The sequence below is a fragment of the Oncorhynchus tshawytscha genome, linkage group LG30, assembly GCF_018296145.1.
Source record: "Oncorhynchus tshawytscha isolate Ot180627B linkage group LG30, Otsh_v2.0, whole genome shotgun sequence".
NCBI classification, from domain to species: Eukaryota; Metazoa; Chordata; class Actinopteri; order Salmoniformes; family Salmonidae; genus Oncorhynchus; species Oncorhynchus tshawytscha.
In genome coordinates, this window is record NC_056458.1 from 38574256 (window position 1) to 38580960 (window position 6705).

General features: G+C 42.1%; 1 protein-coding gene across 1 annotated transcript in view; it reads right to left on the reverse strand.

Annotated features, from left to right (window-relative positions):
• LOC112228252 (long-chain-fatty-acid--CoA ligase 6) overlaps window positions 1-4706 on the reverse strand; it is a 100189-nt gene extending 95483 nt beyond the window's left edge. Inside the window, exon 1 of the mRNA XM_024393416.2 lies at window positions 4576-4706. The gene's annotated coding sequence lies outside the window, so the exon portion shown is untranslated. The remainder of the gene's footprint in view (window positions 1-4575) is intronic.
• Between the last annotated feature and the right edge of the window lie 1999 nt (window positions 4707-6705).

The window sequence follows — 6705 nt, forward strand, 5'->3', positions numbered from 1 at the left end:
CAAATCCTTCCATTAAAAAAGTAACCTTGTTTTTGGCCACTTTCTCATTATAAAAACAGTGATGGTGAGATGAATACTACCGCTATTCATGGATGTATTACGTTTGCCTAAATTGGCCAGATAGACTACCAAAAAATTGCCACGCATGCATTCAATCTAAATATTTAGTAAGGCAAATTCACATTATTCTCACATATTTTAGAATGTCATAATAATTTGAGTTTCAAGGCCTTAAAAATGTGTTATTCTTAAAGTGGTATTGGCCTACTATTCTTTTATACTTTTTGCATGCTTTTTGGGGGGATGGGTCTTCTATTTTAGACCCTATATTTACAGTGATATACATTATACAATTGTATAACATTTAGGTCCTTAAATTACAATTAAGAGCTTGAAAAAGTCAATGGATTTGACTTGCCAATGTCTGTATGAACCCTGCTTAAACAATGTATTATATATTTGACCCTCCTAGGCCTATGTTGGTGTATAGGTGGATCTTTCAATAAATAATGGGGCCAATGTCACATATTGGCCCCATTATTTATAGAAAGATCTGTAAACTGTAAGCCTATAAACACTGGAAAAATCACAATTCTATTTGTGCCAGTGTGAGTTGTTCTTTGGACATTAAACAAACAACAAGATCATAGAGTCGGTGATCTAGCTAATGATTAGCCCATTGAGGTAAACAATGCAGAGGAGCTGCCCCATGCTTCATCCATGTAGCCACAATGCTGCATCAGACAACCATAATGCTGCAATCATAATGCTGATTGCTAAAATAGCTGACCTGCCTGATGTTGCAGCCTGGTCTCAGACTAGACGTAACATAGTAAATGTAAATCCGGGTCACAAAAATGTGAATGATATGTTACATTTGGTGTGGTTACATAAGACCAATAGTTACAGACAGAAATGAAAGTAGGTTGGATGGGTGGGCGTATAAAGCAAACATCTAGAAACCGAAAGGTTGAGAGTTGGAATCTAATTAGCAACTTTTCAACTATTTACTACTTTTTAGCTAGCTACATAGCATGTTAGCTAACCCTAAGCCTTTTAGCTAGCCCCTCCCCTAACACTGATCTTAACCCTTTAACCTAAACTCCTAAACTTAACCCTGACCTTAACAATTAGGGTAAAACATACAGTACCTGGACCACCATAAAATCATGAGTTATAAGCTTGCCAACTAGCTACAACCATGTTAAATTAACTCAGAGACAGGGACTAGGCCTAGCTGTTCTAGCTAGCCAAACTGGATGAGGAACCTAGTTTGAGCTAGCTAGCTAAGCTAAGTTATCCAGCTAGCTAACTGACGTGAAACAATGCACCACACAGTAAAGTTAACGTTAGGCTTACAGGAGACAAGCTTTTTACAGGCACTGACATAGTTAGTTAGCTATTCAAAATTCAACAAAAAACGAAAATGTTTGCTATCACACACGGCACTGGCTAGCTAGCTAATACTTGAGCTAGCATGCATGGGGTTGTTTGCTAGCTAGCTTGATAGCTACGATTATCTGAAAGTGTCAATGAAATATGTAATTATGAAAGCTAGGTCTATTTAACTTGAATGGATCATTTGCAATGTTAGCTAGCTAGCTTTTTACTCACCATTTTTGGTCAGCCAAAATGTCTTGCCCATTTGTCGAAATTCCACTCAACAATCCTGATTCACAAGCTTACCAGATCACTTTGATCTTCTTAATTCGGTGGGAGAATGAACCCAGCCACTGGTCATATCTCAATAACCCAGCAATAACAACCCTACCTTGCTCTTTTTAAAGAAAACAACCCAACTAAGTGACCCAATGCCTACAACCCAGCAAATGGGTCATCCAAACAACCCAGCATTTTTAGGGTGTATGAAAACATGAACTCATTACCTTGATGCTTTCTCTGTTAAATCTAACAACACCCTGGGCCTCCCGAGTGGCACAGCGGTCTAAGGCACTGCATCCCAGTGCTTGAGGTGTCACTACAGACCTGGGTTCAATCCCAAGCTGTGTCACACCCGGCTGTGACCGGGAGTCCCATAGAGCGGCGCACAATTGGCCCAGCGTCGTCTGGGTTAGGGGAGGGTTAGTGATCACAACAGCTGTCACTTGTCACTTGGCTATCATTTGCAAAATACCTTCCTGGACCAGATGATGATGTGTGAAAAAATCACTGTGTAATTAAACAGCTCTACACCAAATGCGCATCCAACAAGTATTGTGCATAACTATTGAAGAACCATGTTAATGACAGTTTGGCTTTAAGTTTTAAGTATCAAGGTAAGTTGACACTCGGTTAGAAGCGTTCCACTTTTCAAGACTGAAAAACGGGGAGGACTTTTGAATGCCTGTGCTGATGTGCAGTTTTATAACTAATCTCATGGTACTCTGCACATTTTATGATGAGGCTGAGAGAAAATGTAGCTGTTTAAAAGCACATTTCCTGCAACTCTACACATTTTGCCATGGGGCAGAGAGGAACATGTGCAGTTTTATAGCTCATGTCATTCTATTCTACAAATTTTGCCATGAGTCTGAGTGAAAATTGAGCATTTTAAAGCTAATTTAAGCAAAAATGTACAGTACCAGTCAAAAGTTTGGACACACCTACTCATTCAAGGGTTTTTCTTTATTTTTCTTTGTTTGACTATTTTCAACATTGTAAAATAATAGTGAAGACATCAAGACTATGAAATAACACATATGGAATTATGTAGTAACCGAAAAAGTGTTAAACAAATCAAAATATATTTTAGATTCTTCAAAGTAGCCACCCTTTTTCTTGATGGCAGTTTGCACACTCTTGGCATTTTCTCAACCAGCTTCATGAGGTAGTCACCTGGAATGCATTTCAATTAACAGGTGTGCCTTGTTTAAAGTTAATTTGTGCAATTTCTTTCCTTAATGCGTTTGAGCCAATCAGTTGTGTTGTGACAAGGTAGGGTTGGTATACAGAAGATAGCCCTATTTGGTAAAAGACTAATGTGTACGCTGGGAGTCGGGAAGCAAGTTCAGGGAGTGACTTTTAATAATAAATAACACAAGTAACTAGTCTAGTCTAACACTCTAACCACTAGGCTACCCTGCCGCCTCAACGCTGTCATATTCGTGGCCTACAGTTAGTTATTTTTGGCAAACCATGCCATGGGAGTGAATGTCATTCCAGGTCATCTGTTCTGTTATATTTATTAAAATCTGACTAACCCGGTGCACTGCTTGCTATGCTGATGGTGTTTGCATGTTTAGGTAAAAAGACAAATAATGCCCCGTTTGGAACACTGACAAGTAAAGGGCATAAAAACATAAAACAAAAATGTTTTGTTGTTGCTGAGTGGTGGGCCTGGCTACCCACCTGTGGCTACGCTCCTGGCTTCCTACATTCACTGAGACTGTGAGTATCCAGGACCTAGCCTACTGAGGCAGAGCTCACTCTAGGCAGAGGGAAGGCTTTGACATTCGTGTCTCTGCTTGGAATCCACATGCTGGATGATAACAAGTGTGAAGTGTCAGACGTTGGGAAAATCTACTTATTAATTACGTTTTGGAGTTTGAAAATGTGAAAGCTTGATTAACTGGCCCGGTTAGCTCGGCAGATGATGCCGGGCCAGCAGGCAGCCCTGAATGTCAAGCCCTACAGTCTCTTTTGCTAACCCACTCCCTGTACTCCATGTCAAAAAAAGCCACCTGCTGGAGAAGACAGATTTTGGGCCCAGTTATCCCTCTCGCTTCGCCTCTTCCTTTCTGGTGTGACTCACAAATTTCAGTTAATAACTATAGCTCCCACCTTGGGCCAATCAGTGTCATTTTGTAAATGCCTATGTCAAGACGTATCATTCACCCAAGTTTAGTCAAAATCAGGCCAGTGCTGTCTTAGATATCTTGTGTATCTCGTGTGAATAACGAACAAACGGATGGACAGAGACCTATCCACATGATTTCATCATGGGAGAAAATTAAACCCTACCAGTGACAATTTGCCTAGGGTTCCAATATACACAAACTCTGACACCAAAGAGACTTTAGAGTACAGAAAAACAAATGTTCTGTAATAATATTCACATTTATCTGCAACACGTTCAACACGTAAGTACACACACACATGGCACACACACATGGCACACACACACACACACACACACACATACACAGGCCTTGAAACGCAACAGTCAAAAGAGCTGTATTTGAAAATGGCATACATGTTAAATAGGGTCCTATACATTCTAAATATTGATCAATAATAAAGCCTGAATGAAACAATGTTGCTTATGTTTTAGCCTACAACAAGTCAAGGTATGAGTTTCCTAGCAGCCTATGAGAGATTACCATTTTCACTTTTACTTTTGCTTTCTCACATAGCATATGGCTAACAGATTATAACAAAGCATGAACATGTATTACTGCTTTATTATCAATACACAGTTTTGAGTGTATTATAGTATTATATTCTTACCCGAAACACAAAAAATACACGTTTTTACAAATGTTTCTACTAATCTTCTATGAAAACATTGCTAAGGTAGCCACTAAGACCTAAATCATTCTTATCCTATCCTTTGATATTTACATCACACAAACTCACCTTAAAATGCAGTGAGACGATCATATTCCATAGTAAAATATCTTATATATAAATTAAGTTTGAGGGACCCAAGGATAACAGTCTCGCACAATGTTTTAATGGCAGTCAATTTTACTTTCACTTTTTGTTGTGATCAAATGGGGGGAGGGCTCTGGTATGGAAGCTGTGCGCATCTATAAAAAGGAAGTTGAAAACATTGTTGTTATTTGATCAGCTCATATTACTGATGATATTGCAAATATACACTGAGTGTACAAAACATTAATGACAGACTGACCAGGTGAATCCAGGTGAAATGATCCATTATTGATGTCACTTGTTAAATCCACTTCAATCTGTGTAAATAAAACACCGAATACAAACAGTGTAGCTATTCCCTCCGCAAGGCAATCAAACAAGCTAAGCGTCAGTATAGAGACAAAGTAGAATCGCAATTCAAAGGCTCAGACACAAGAGGTATGTGGCAGGGTCTACAGTCAATCACGGATTACAAAAAGAAAACCAGTCACGGACCAGGATGTCTTGCTCCCAGGCAGACTAAATAACTTTTTTGCCCGCTTTGAGGACAATACAGTGCCACTGACACGGCCCGCAACCAAAACATGAGGACTCTCCCTCACTGCAGCCAAGATGAGTAAAACATTTAAACGTGTTAACCCTCGCAAGGCTGCAGGCCCAGACGGCATCCCCAGCCGCGCCCTCAGAGCATGCGCAGACCAGCTGGCTGGGTGTTTACGGACATATTCAATCAATCCCTATCCCAGTCTGCTGTTCCCACATGCTTCAAGAGGGCCACCATTGTTCCTGTTCCCAAGAAAGCTAAGGTAACTGAGCTAAACGACTACCGCCCCATAGCACTCACTTCCGTCATCATGAAGTGCTTTGAGAGACTAGTCAAGGACCATATCACCTCCACCCTACCTGACACCCTAGACCCACTCCAATTTGCTTACCGCCCAAATAGGTCCACAGACGATGCAATCTCAACCACACTGCACACTGCCCTAACCCATCTGGACAAGAGGAATACCTATGTGAGAATGCTGTTCATCGACTACAGCTCAGCATTTAACACCATAGTACCCTCCAAACTCGTCATCAAGCTCGAGACCCTGGGTCTCGACCCCGCCCTGTGAAACTGGGTACTGGACTTCCTGACGGGCCGCCCCAGGTGGTGAGGGTAGGTAACAACATCTCCACCCCGCTGATCCTCAACACTGGGGCCCCACAAGGGTGCGTTCTGAGCCCTCTCCTGTACTCCCTGTTCACCCACGACTGCGTGGCCACGCACGCCTCCAACTCAATCATCAAGTTGCGGACGACACAACAGTGGTAGGCTTGATTACCAACAACGACGAGACGGCCTACAGGGAGGAGGTGAGGGCCCTCGGAGTGTGGTGTCAGGAAAATAACCTCACACTCAACGTCAACAAAACTAAGGAGATGATTGTGGACTTCAGGAAACAGCAGAGGGAACACCCCCCTATCCACATCGATGTAACAGTAGTGGAGAGGGTAGTAAGTTTTAAGTTCCTCGGCGTACACATCACAGACAAACTGAATTGGTCCACCCACACAGACAACATCGTGAAGAAGGCGCAGCAGCGCCTCTTCAACCTCAGGAGGCTGAAGAAATTTGGCTTGTCTCCAAAAGCACTCACAAACTTCTACAGATGCACAATCGAGAGCATCCTGGCGGGCTGCATCACCGCCTGGTACGGCAACTGCTCCGCCCACAACCGTAAGGCTCTCCAGAGGGTAGTGAGGTCTGCACAACGCATCACCGGGGCAAACTACCTGCCCTCCAGGACACCTACACCATCCGATGCCACTGGAAGGCCATAAAGATCATCAAGGACAACAACCACCCGAGCCACTGCCTGTTCACCCCGCTATCATCCAGAAGGCGAGGTCAGTACAGGTGCATCAAAGCTGGGACCGAGAGACTGAAAAACAGCTTCTATCTCAAGGCCATCAGACTGTTAAACAGCCATCACTAACATTGAGTGGCTGCTGCCAACACACTGACTCAACTCCAGCCACTTTAATAATGGGAATTGATGTAAAATAAATCACTAGCCACTTTAAACAATGCTACTTAATATAATGTTTACATACCCTACATTATTT